This window comes from Peromyscus californicus, unplaced genomic scaffold (genome assembly GCF_007827085.1).
Source record: "Peromyscus californicus insignis strain IS unplaced genomic scaffold, ASM782708v3 Scaffold_5__1_contigs__length_169319896, whole genome shotgun sequence".
Taxonomy (NCBI): domain Eukaryota; kingdom Metazoa; phylum Chordata; class Mammalia; order Rodentia; family Cricetidae; genus Peromyscus; species Peromyscus californicus.
The window spans coordinates 107,291,673-107,305,509 of NW_026294573.1; positions in this window are offsets into that span (position 1 = coordinate 107,291,673).

Sequence of the window (13,837 nt, forward strand, 5' to 3'; positions counted from 1 at the left end):
TATTAGCTTTTGTAACAAAGATATAAAATGGCATTGTAGGTTCAGTCTCTTTTGAACTATAAGTTTAGTTTAATATTATTTTCATATGCTAACATTCACTTATATAATTCACTTGATTCAGAACAATCATCTTCATTGTTTATCACAACTATTATTCTTATTTAAGAGTGAGTTTGGTAACAGCACAGACAATAGATATTAAGCATGTGTATATGTGTTTGTTTATGTGTGTGTTTGTATATATGTTGGAATTTATCATGTAATATCAAGATTAATTTATATCTAACATTTATTTATTCTTTGAGAATTTCACATAATGTGTTTTGAGCATATTAATTTGTTCACCAACTTGTCCCAGATCTATACTCCCTCCCCTCCTGACCCAGCTTTGTGTCCTCTTCCCCACCCCTCAAGTCCAGTTTGTGCTGTAGATACATACTCCTGGGTGTGTAGCCTCCTACTAAACTAGGATTGACATACCGGGGACAAAGTTCTTAAAGAAAACTGACTCTCTCTCTCCCAGAAGATACCCATGTGTGTTATACACATTTACACGCCATGCACATGATGTACTTATATGTGTATTATAATGTATGATTTTATAGTATATATAAATGTATACATCATGTATGCACACACACACACACACACACACACACACACACACACACACACACGTAGGTAAAAATTTCCTCTCCCACACACTGAGGCTTATATTAAGTTAACCCATATTCCTTATTTACACTTTGCCACCTGGCGGTACCTTTATTAATATGGCACATTCATCTCATGTTCCCTGTGCATCTGGCTGGCAACCTCAGACTCCACCCTTCTTCATCCCAGCATTCTCCTAGTCAGGCTTTCCTGCTTAACCTGATCCTTTTCAGTTATTGTCCAATCAGCTTCTTTATTAAACCAAATTACAATAACATATATTCACACAGTGTAAAGGAAAAGTACACACACACACACACACACACACACACACACACACACACACACGGCATGAAGTGAATCAGAAATGGGAATAGGAAAAAGTAGAGGCAATGAGGGAAAATTTCATGTTTTTTCAAAATAATTGAATACATAATAACCAAATAAGTACCTTTCCTTTAAAGGGTAAAAATATCATCACCAGACTACCTCGCCTAAATTTTAGATACTAAATAAAAAAATGTGATTAGACACTTCTTCCCCTTTAATTTTTATGTCTCTTTGTTTTCTGCTTTTCCTTAAATAGAAGAAAGACTTTTAAAATATTCACTTTAGACCTTACATGTTTGATTATAGAGAAAAATTAAAAGAATAGACATGACCTTAAATCGTTTTCACTGAGAACTTATTTCCACTGACTTTTGGGCAAATATAAAATTATGACTGTTCTCATCACTGAGACTGGAGCATTTAGAGACAGTAAATGGAAGGGGCCACTATGGACTCATTGTACAACTTGTAAATGTCTTCCCAATTCTGAGGTTTTTTTTTTATAAGTGTATCCAGACTATAGTATGAATAGAATTCCAATAAAAATGATGTGGATCAATGCAAAGGTTAGATCTATCTGAACTGGCATCAAAGACCATTCCACTGATGGGGTGTTTAAGAAAATAAGAACACTCAGTTCAAGCAGGTGGCAGAATTTCATTGACAGCTCCCATTAATTCACAGGATAGAGTCAGTTTATTTCCATAAGCTTCAATATTGATGCTTGGAGATGCTTTGGGGCAGTCAAAGAACAGGATAAATACATGAGCAGCCATACATCTTTCCATTCTAAGTTAATTACTTTTCTCTCCATTGTGACAAAATGTCTGACAAATCCTACTTAAGGGAACAAGGCTTCATTTTGGTTTTCTGTTTAAGCAGATTCAGTACATCATTGTGGGAAAGGTGTGACGGGAGCCAGTGTCGAGGCAGCATGAGCAGCAGGCCATCAGTCACCAGTTACGCGGTGTCCCCAGTAAGAAAACAGAGAATTTAATTCTGGTTTTGTTTGATTTTAACTTCTTATTTAGTCTAGCCTATCATATGGTGTCGCCCACATTGATAATGGTCTTTCCTTCTTAGTTAAACACTCCTAGAGACATCCTTGTAGACATACCACAGCTGTGTTTCCACAGTGATTCTGAATCCAACAATGTTGGCAATAATCAGTACCCATTGAAGTATAGCCTGTATTATGTTATGCAGAAATGGAGATTATACAATAGTAATGCAAGAGTTGCTAAAACTTTTTTTTCTATTGAATAAAATTAGTACACATTTCACCAGCTACCTAGCTGCTAGATGGCAGAAAATAATTAAGTTCTTGCTGAATCTAAAGAGTGGGTAATGCAAACTTCCTCCATCAAGATTATACACACAAAGAACACCTCCCCACACATACACCAAACAATGAAATGTCACAAATGATTTCCTTAATTTTTTTTTTTTTGTTGTTGTTTTGCTTTTTCTCTGAGACTCATGGATAAAGATGGAGATGAGGCCAGAGGAGTGGCAGAAGAGCCCAGAAATGACATCGTCCTGTTTCCTCAGAAAAAGAGGCTATATCACTAGATAAAATGCACATAGGAGTGTAATAGGAGAAAAAGGAGTTTTCTTTTTTGTTATGCCACTCAAATTTAGACTGTATTACCAACAGATATTTCCAAATACCTTATCACCATGCAATCCAGAAAAAAGCTCATTTAAAAAGTAGTATTTACTATAATTTTAACACTTTTAAATAATTCACAATAACATCAGCTCTAAAATGGTAATACTAATATAATTATAAACAGCTGCGCGAGGAGACAAGCTTTCTGATTTAGTTAAGCCTTTTAACAAGTTAAATTTCCTTGTAACTTGATGCTTGTGATTATTAATCATAGGTGTAAACTTGATTGGGTCTTGAGTGACTAAGGGACCAGCCTCTGTGAGGTATTGACTGCAAGAATGAACTGAGAGGAAAAGACACCCCATGCCCAGAGAGGGGTGCACATTCTGCTGACACAGATATGAAGAGGTGTGAGGGAAACAGAAGGTTACTTTTACCTACCCTTACTGGTAATTGTCAATGCATAGTGGCTACCACTACTGTCTATATCTTTCTCTGACATTAGAAGCCAGCTTCTTGTCTTCAATGTAAAGACCAGCAAGTATCCGAGAATTCTCCAGTCCTTCACTGCTACACTGGAGCAGCCGAGACATTCAGCCTCTGACTGGATAAGAAGATATCTTGTTCTCAGGATCTTCAGGGTGCAGACAGTCCTTTTTGGTCTACCTAGCCTATACCATGAAAGCCAATCTAACAAACTCTTTGAAACACACACACACACACACACACACACACACACACACACACACACACACGGGCGCACGCGCACGTGCGCACGTGCGCGCACACACACACACAAATCAGTTTTCTTCCATGACTAATAAAATGCTCCTTCTTAAATGAAAGGAGAAGAAATTTTAGTAGTAAATTAAACACGTTTTATTTCAACTTTTCTGTCTCTATTCCAGTATGCTAACACTGAACCAATTAATTAATGTATTTTAAGCAAGTCTCAATAAAATACCAGAAGTATAGTGCCTAGGCAGGCCTGGCCAGACCCTCATAAGGGAATAAGCTCTAAAGATTGGTATTAGACAAGTATTTACCAGTTGCTCTGTAGAGAGAATGTGCAAAAAATTGCTGGGTATCAAAAACTTACCTGCTTTTATCCCCACCATAAAATCAGAGATTATACATAGACAATAGACAATGAATGAATAGTATCTAAGTTAACTACTTCAATTATAGTATGGATAAGCAGGACTTATTAAGACTACAAGGTACCTTGTATTCACTCATATTTTTAGTCTTGAATTATAAACCATATTTAATCAAGTGCCAGTACTGGTTAGTTTTATTGTCAACTCTATATAAATTAGAGTTCCCTGGGGCTATGGAACCTCAACTGAAGAATTGCTTCCATCAGAGTGGCTTGTGGCCATGAGTATGGGAACATTTTCTTGATTTCTAATTGACTTAGGATATACGCCAGCCAACTGTGGAAGTATGTTCCTAGGAAGGTGGGTCTGGACTGTGTAACAGAAGAAAGTCAGATGAGCATGAGCCAGTGAGGAAAACAAGCAAGCTGGTGAACAGCAATGACCTGTGAGCCCTGCTTCCAGGTTTCTGCTTTTAGTCCCTGCCCTGATTTCTTCCCTCGATGATTGATTGTAACCTGAACACTAAATAAACTCTCTCCTAAATTACTTTTAGCAAGACTGTCAAGGATTATGTAAGTGTCTGGAACACTGAACTAGAAAAACTTTCTAGTGCTCATAATTCATAGGAATCTTTAGTTGCTGGTCCACTGAGGCCGAAGCATCAGCTATCACTAATAAGAGCTCAATGTTGCTGAGGTGAAATCTTCTGGGAATATTTCCTCAGGCATACAGCCGTTGTGGACCAAGGGGCCAGGCTTATACAATGAGGTTGCAGTAGAACTTGGCAACTTGTGAGAGTCTCCCCTCCGGTCCTAGTTTTGAAGGCATGAGAAATATGAGATGGAGGAGTCATGGAGAGTGTCTGAGACCTTGAATTGTGTGGCAGGGTAGGAGTCCTTAAGAGAGACTAGGAGAAGCAGCTGGTATAAGTGCAGCCACACCTGCAGTGGAGACCCCAGGATATTGGAAATATCAAGATCATGGCAGGTCGCCCAGGACAGTAGCCGGTGTGGAATGAAAACTGGTCTGAATCTAAGAGACAAGCTGTATGTGCCATGAATGGCAAGGCTGTAAACATAAAGCTGCGAAGCATTTTGGAGCACAGGAGATCATGAGTGAGTCCCAGACACTTAACATTGAGCTACTGGATTTAATTTACACTGCTGGATATTGGAATCTGCTTTGATCTGATTGTTTTTATGCCCTGTTTCTTTCCTTTTGAAATAGGAAAGTATTTAATGTGCTTTTTGAGCTATGTAAATTCTATTTTATAAAAATGAAGTTTCTCAATCTTCAGTGACAATAAAATTTTATCAATAACTTGATTATCGTGTAATTTGAAACATCATGTGTTTAGAGTGTGATTCATAACTTTTTAGACCTCAATGCATATGTATGAGATACTATAGTCCCTTAATTACTCATATTTTAGTGTCAGGTCAATACAGATGGATGTCCCCTCTTTGATATTCATTTGTCTTATTACTTTGGTTAGCAAACACGATGTCTTCATGACTCGCTATGACTCATTTTAATCCGAAGGGATACAACACACATTTACTGGGTTGACTCAGATTGAAATAACAGAATATTCCTTAAGATTTGGCTCAGAAAAGAGCAGGGTCATTTGGCACACATCACAGGAAGCCCAGAGGTAAGAAGGTGCAGGCATCTGAGCAGAGTGCTTTGATGTCCCGTCCCGGCTCCATTCCCACAGCTTTCTCCCTACCCCTGTGCTTTCTACTGTGTCCTTCCCAAAGAGCAGCTGTGCTTTTTGACATTATTTCTAGCTTCTGAGGAAAAGACATGGATGAATGAATGACTTTGCCTTTTTTTTTTTTTTTAAGATGGATTGATTCTATAACAAATTTCACATACAGTAGTTTTGCCATAAGGACACATAGCTCCCATAGCTCCATGTAACTCTAAGGATAATATGGGCTCTTAAACCTCTTGTCCCAGTAAAACTCCAGCTAAAAAATAAGGAATGTGTAATAGATGAGAAGTGTCTGGCAAGTCAAATGGCCTGAGAATTAGGTGATACGATGGAGCAAAGTCTGCATCAGCGTTCTGTGGAGAGTGAGCCTCCAGTACAGTGAGCTGCCTTTGCTATCTACTCATTACTGTTCTGCATTTCAAAGAGTCATATATCTAATACTAAGTATCAATATTAAATATTACATTATTATTAATATTAAATAATTATAAAATAGTTCTGGATATTGTCTGAGGCCTGGGGGAGTGTACACTCCCCCACACCTGGTTGAAATGTGATCAGTGAAACTTGAGCGGCACGTATTATTTCTGTGTGGCAACTGTAAGCTGATGTATTATTTGCCATGTTCTTCTTCTCTTTCTTGGCAGCCTGGTATCATTTCTGAGAAGGAAGTCATTGAGTCTGTGTCCTGGACAGAGGATACTCTGAAGCAGCAGCAGCAATTTCACACAAAATGCCCCCAAGACCATGAGTGTGAAATACCTTGTGTATTAAGCCGTTCGTGTGTGTGTGTGTGTGTGTGTGTGTGTATGTGTGTGTGTGAAGGGTGGCTGCTGCTTCCTTTAACTATCATAGAGCATAGCTGGCCTATTCTGTCTGACACGTATGTTTCATTAAGTTCATTTTAACTGAACAGGTCTTGCTTTTACTGTGACTTTTATGTGAGTTTATGGAGAGCTAGAGGTTAATTATCCACCTAGTGTCACACAGCGAGTGAACAGTAGAATACAGATTTTCACCCTGATTTCACATGTTCACAGGTCATGTGGTGAGTACTCCTAGTTGACTTTAGTATAGTAATTGAAATGAAAACGATATCTTTAGTGTGTGAATTATCTTTCCACTTCCTTTTAAGAGACTCTCATCAGTCCTGACTTAATGTTTCCTTGTGAAAATTTTTATGATGATAAGGATGTGTAATACTGAATAGTATGATAAAAATGATGCAAAACAGGACAGCTTAGGATTTATTATTGTTTTAACTTTGTTCAATCCATTTCTATGTTGTTTTTACCTGAACATTAATGTTTCCACTTATTGGTTTTACTTTTTTTAGTTTTATGTGTATATGTCAGCATATTTTCTGTGTGTTGGGGCACATGTATGTGGATGTGTATTCACTCTTGGGTATGTATGTATGTGGAAGCCTGATATTAATGCTGGGAATCATCTTTGGCTGCTCTCCCACCATATTCATTTTGGCAGGGCCTCTCAGTCAAATACAGACCTTGCTGTTATGGTTAATCTCAGCCATCTTGCTTTGGAGACCCACTGTTTCTGTCTTCAGGGTGGGAGTACAGGCAGCTAGCTGCCTATTCTAGATTCCTTCTCTCTTTCTGTGATAAAAGAGTGACAGAAATGATTTATTTTTCTAACAGGTTAGAGTCCATCATCAAGGGAAGCCAGGGCAGGAGCTCAGGCAAGAACCTGGAGTCAGGAACTGAAGCAGAAACCATTGACAAATACTTCCAGTGTTATGGAAATAGATCCTCAACTGTGATTCCCTCTTTCCAGGAATGTCTAGGTTTGTGTTGACTTTATGAAAACCAATCTTCACACTGCCACTCTCACCTGGGATTAACGGGGATTTCTGGGCATTTGAGGTTGGTCCTCATGCTTCTGTGCAAGTGTTTTAACTGCTGAGCCAAATGCCCAGCCCTTCCACTTCTTAATATTATTTCACAAGGAACTTTATGTATAGCACATTAATAATTATAGCACACAAATTATTTTACATTTATTCATTCCAATTTTTAAGTTTTTCAAAAGCATTAACTAGCCCAAATCAAACCATTAGAAGTAATATGCATAACATTTGCAACCATTTTTAGTTCTATAAGCACAGGTCAAGAAACCAAATACTAAGGAGAATATTTACTTCATATATGGTATATTTCACCTTGAATGAGTTAGAACATGACAGGGAATGAATGCCATTAGTGCATTTTGAGTTTAACCCAGTTGAATGTTTATGTTACCTTCAAAATATCAAAGTTCTGTATATTATATTTGATTCAAGAAATAGCATCTAGTTTCAATCCAGTATCAGTGTGAATATACTTAGTGCCTCCTTCAAAAAAATAATTGTGATGATTTCTTTTGTTGTATTTATTATAAAAGATCGCCACTTTGAACAAGATATCCCAAGAGGAAAAGGGGAGTAAATAGTGCTTAGAGCCTTTCCTGTGTCAAGAATTATCAAAGGTACAGAGTATATGGACAAAAATATGAACTTGCTGAAGATGTCAGAGTAGGTAAAAATGTCAGTAAACAAAATAACATGAAAGAACATGGAAGAATGTACTGAAGAAAAACTATTCATTTAGGCTTGGCTGTGTCATCAGAGGCTCTATGCAAAAGGAGGAATGAAAAAGAATTTCTAGAATGTGTGCAGATCAAATATGTGAATGAAGGATATTTAGGAAAATATCATAGGCCATGGACAGAGCATTATTATCATGAACAGGAAAGTGTAAGAAGCTGGTTTTAGCTGGACCTTAACTTTCTAGCAGAGCAGTAGTTAGTGACGAGGTCTAAGGGCAAGACTTCAGCTGAATTAGATGTTCAGATTAGAAAATATAGATTTTATAGGTTGCTACATGCGAGCAGGTTCAATTTGTATTGGAGATTCATGCTTTTGTACAGTGTTCCCCTGGACAGATCTATCTTTCATAAAGTTTTATAATTATTGAACACTTAATGAGCAGGGACTAAATTCTGTAGGACAGTCTGAAGTCTATTGCAGACACCATGGTGGGATCTCATGAAAACAGAAACAATGGCTAGAGGGAGGAGGAACCTTGGGTTAGAAACATTTATAGAAAGTACAACCATGATGTTTGGGTTATTTGTCCTAGGTATAGAGTGAAGAAGTGATAAAGGTGAATCCCAGGCTTTGGACTTAGGAAACAGGTTTACGCTTTGTGTTGGTCAACTACTCCCGGGCATGAGGCCTTCCTTAAGTGCGGCTAATATATGCAGTTATACTCCATTGGATAAACTGATTTTTCCTTTGCTGGTGGGTATCAATTTCAGATAGCTTCTTGGTTAGGAGTCGGGGGCTATGTTCACGTACCCCTCTCAGTGCCCCTCTCAGTGCTGGTACAAGCTCTGGCTTGAACTTTCACAGGCCTCGTGCATGATCTGACAGTCTCTGAGTTCATATGTGCATCCACCCTCCTGTATCTGGAAAGTACCTTTTCCCTGGACTCATCTATCCATACTTCACATTCTTATGGGAAAAACTCATGGGATACAGGTCTGATTATAAAAGTCTGAATCAACATGTGCACAGACATTGAAGTTAGCAGTAGAATTCTTGCTTTCAAGTAAAGTCACCAGTACCATGTATACAACAAGACAAACTTGGGGACATGCCTGTCAAGTAACAGTGAAGAAGTGAAAGAGGAACTGGGCACAGTTAAACTGGGGAGGAACCCCAGCAGGACAGACTCAGCTTATCTCAGAAGGATGCAGACCAGTATTAGAGCTCTGCAGTGGGAAGGGCTGGCTCTACAAGAGGAAATGGGAAGAAAACGGAAAGGCAAAGACCTGTGCATTCGTCAAAGTACAAATACTGGGAGTAAGAGCAGATTTTATGCAACGAGTGGAGAGAAACCTGGCCGGGGTTGGTGGGAAGGAAGAAAGATGAAGGAATAAATAACTTCTCCAACAGAACGATTTTGTATGGAATGGGGAAAAGCAGTGCAGAGTAATTAGAATGTTAGACAGGTGTTAAAGTGTGTATTATTATTTTAAGTAGGAGAGAACTGAGTTTGTATGTACCTGAAGAAAGTCTGAGCAGTGTTGCTGTAGTTGACCCAGCAAGAGCTTAATTACCCCAGAGGAATGGAGTCTGAAACTCGGGTAAAGGATGTGGGAAGAAGTAGAAGAGGTAGAAGGAGTGGTAAAGGAAGTAAGTTTGCTGTCAGGACATTTAAGACAGAAGCATTACTAGACTCAGGTATTCCATATATAGAAGAAAAGAGATGAATGTACAAATATTATTGGGAAGTATAATAGGCAAATTTTAAGTTAAGTCCTTAAACTATAAAAATTCTGGGGATGCATATGAGAGAAAGTCCTTTTGATGTTAGTTTAGGCAAAACTTCACAGGTGCAGCTCCCAAAGCTCCAACCTTAAAACTTGACTTAAATGAAAACTTGACTTACATGAAATCTTCTGTTCTATGAAAGGCTCAGTAAGAAAACGTGTAGACAGAGTGAGAGAACATATTTTAAGATGACATATTTTCTGTAGAACTTGTATTTAGAATATGAAGAGCTCTCAAAACTCAGGAATAAGAAGGCAAATAACCTATAGAAAAAAGCAGAACATTTGAGCACAGACTTTACAACACAGATTCACTCTAGCATATAAGCACACGTAAAGATTCTCAATAGCACTGTGTTAATATAGTGCAAATTAAAAACACAAAGACTGCAAATAAGAAGATCTAAAAGTAAAAATGACTGACCATGCCAATTTGTGGTAGGAATGTAGAGCAATTGTCATTCAAAGGGGGTAAGTGGACATGTAAAATGATACAATTTTGGAAACTAGCTGAGAAATTTCTTTAAAAGTTGAACATACATCTGTTATGTTATCTATTACTTCTGATCCTAGATAATTACCCAAGGAAAATAGAACATAAGTTCATAAGAGACTGGTAAATAAACATCCATGGAAGCTGCGTTTGTAAAGGCTCCGAGAAGCACTCAACCTGCCTTAGTAATTTTCCCTTCTGTGACAGAATGTTTGATAAGAAGCAATTTAACAAAGAAAAGATGTATTCTGGCTTCCAGTTTTAGGGGATGTATTCCTCCATAGAGTGGAAGTCATAGGAACAGAGAAGAAACTAGCTGATCACACTGCATTGGCAGTCAGGAAGCAGAGTGAACCGGAAACGGAACCAGACCATGAAACCTCAAAGATTTGAACCATGCCCTGCAGCAATGCTCCATCTCCAAAGGTTCCTAACCTTCCAACAGTATCACCTCCTAGGGAAAGTGCTCCATCACAGGGGACATTTCACATTTAAATCACAACACGACTTAAATGTGCAGGATGGATTAAATGAACAAATGAATAAACGGTGAGGCACCATTTAGCGGATGTGACTCAGCAATGAAGAAGGATGAACTGATCCAGCGTGACACAAAGGGATCCTAAGTAAATGACACTGAATGAAAGAAGCTAGATCTAAACCAGTGAATTTATGGAAAATTCCAGGAACTGCAATCTGAGCTCTAGTGACAGAAAGTAGGCCGGAGGTTATTCTGCATAATAATAGTGTGCTAGATCTGCTCCCCTAGAATGCCGCTGATTGATAGCTCAAATAACAGAAAATTATTTTCTCACAGACCTGGAGGCTCAAAGCCTGAAATTAGCTATAGCAGAGCTGATTTCATCCCCAGGCATTTTCCCTGGCTTGCTGATGGCTGTCTTCTCACTTTGTTTCCCACGTGGCTTTTAGAGTGTGTAAGGACACTCCTGATGTCTTCTTGCGTGTCTAATATTCCTCTTAAAGGGATTGGGCAGGTCAGGCTCACTCTAATGGCTTCACTGTTATCTAATCACCTTTTTAAAAGCTACTTCCAAATTCATAGTCCACATTTTGGAAACTGGAGATCAGTACTTCAATATATGAATTTAGTAGCAAAACAAATCCATAACTTGTGGGAATAGGGAATACAGAGACAGATGATATAGGCATAGAAGAAATCTATGGCAATGACAGACAGGTTTATTTGCTTCCATTAGGATGATGGTTTATAGGAATACACATATGTCAAAATGACCTCAGGAACTGTATGGGATACATCTAGTTTATTATGTATCAATTACAGCTCATTGAAATAGCCAAGTATGTTAACAGAGTTGCCTATTGGCCTCTGATAAAATCCTTGCTGTACCATGGTGGTAAGTCATATTAGGAAAACTTGAATGTAACAAGATACATTCCAAACAAGATTCCAAGTGACAGCCCATTAGGGAATAATGTCTGTGGGCAAGTGTTTACCAGTAAAATATACAAATCAGTGTATGTTGAAATCAATGGTCATATTATGTGGTTGACAGGTGTATAAAAGAAAATATATGTGATTTTTTTTAGTTATACACATTTAAATACTAATTTTGTGCCTAGTCAGTGAAAATAATCAATGGACTGAGTTTTAAGAGAGAGAATTGAAAGCACAGAGTTGAGTTCTGATGTTCAGAGATCCTAATACACAAGCATCATAGGTCCAAAACCTTATTTAAGTGTGTATTCAATTGCAGAGACACAGAGCTTCCTAAAACAGTTCAATCCAATTTGGGAACATGTCAATTTTTCACTGTAACAAAAGGGAAAAGAGAGCAAGAATCAATGAAAATAAACTTACTGGAGATGCTACCAATGGGGCCAAAATATTGCTGATGATAATAGAGATAATCAGGCAAGAAGGCATTGCAGACATCCCTCTTTGTCCATACTGCCATGATCCCCAGACAGCACATGAAGTCACAGACGTTAATGATGACTATGTAGGCTGCCCTCATGTACACACTCTCACGACAAAGCTTCATTTATGACTTAGGAAGACTAAGAGAGTAATAGCAAAGATAATAAAATACATAACTGTGGCAACATGTGGTCCTCGAACACAAACATTGCAGTAGCATATGGCTGGATCTGAGAGCAGATGAGGCTAAGTAGCTGACACACAGCTAGGTGACATTACTGCATAGAGACTCTGAACAAAGAGTTGAGTCACCTCTTTACTAACTAGAACCTGATGGTCTGAAATCTTAACACACTGCACAGAACAGCACGTAATTGAGGAATTTTTCACTGACTAGTTTAGGAATGTGCTTGATTAGGAATAACAGAAACTGGAGAGTGACACTATTTGTTGATAAAGGGGTACTTTGGAATTGTGGGTTGACATTCTCTCTGCTAGTCAGGTCACACTGTTAAGACATACTGCTTAGTGACCTACATGCTATTATTGTGGATTAACAGCAAAATAGGGTGAAATATCCTTAAGGGGACTCATTTATTTTAAACAATTTTGTGTGTGATTATTTTCCACAGAAACAAAAGAGGAAAAACAGGACATATTTATTGCTAGACAATATTTACTTGTCAAATCATTAAGAGAGGCGACACAGGGATCCTTCCTTTGCCTTCTCCACATTGCTGGAGTCTCCCACTCCTCCTCAGTAGACACTGTGTGAGGTCAACACTAGGTGGTATTGTGCTCCTTCCATTCCGCTGCATTTGAGGGAGAGGCAGGCACTTTCTGCCTCTGCAGTCCGTGTGCTGTATGTGTTTTAATGGATGATCAGCACTGGTTAGAAAAAAAAAAAAAAACACGTCTGTTTATGAAATATGTTTAGGAAGATGTGAGCACAAGCAGTCTCTTTTCCAGTTTTAAGCTTAAGCAAATGTGTTTGTGATTAGCATGTCGTGTGCTCTCAGATCCCAAGATTGTGTTTTATATTTTGCAAATAAAATTTTCTTCAGAACATAAGGAATCTAATAGGCAAAAGAAAAGAATGTGTGCACTATGTTAATGTTTCATTTAAATTGTTTCAGTTTTATTTGTTTTATGTTTATGAGTGCTTTGCCTGCATGCATGTGTGTGCATCATGTACATGTTTTGTACCTGCCAAAGTTAGAAGAAGGCATTGGATCCCCTGAAGCTGGAATTACAGTCGATTGTGAGCTTCCTGGTTGGTTCTGAGACCAAAATCTGGGTCTTCTGTGCAGCAGCAAGTGCTCTATCCAGCTCTCTAGCCACTGGTGTTTTATTTATTTAAAATCCCTCAGAAATAGATTTTATTTTGAAAAATATACAACACAGAAGACAAATTGCCTATTTTTCCTCTTTTAAAATTTTGATTAGCTCCTCAAACCAGAATTTTGCTTTTCAGAAGGAGTATCTAGTATTTAAGAATAATGCTGAGTATTAGTCTTTGAATTCAAGACTGGCGGTGATTTTGTTCCAGACTACACTGTGCGTGGTAATAACATGTTGCAGACAGATTGCATCAGGCAGTTAGTGATACCAGAGAGACTGAGCTCCAATCAGGTTCAGGTGTCCTCCTGATCTGGAAATCTCTTCTCTTTCCTTTCAACTTCAGAAAATACCTGATCAT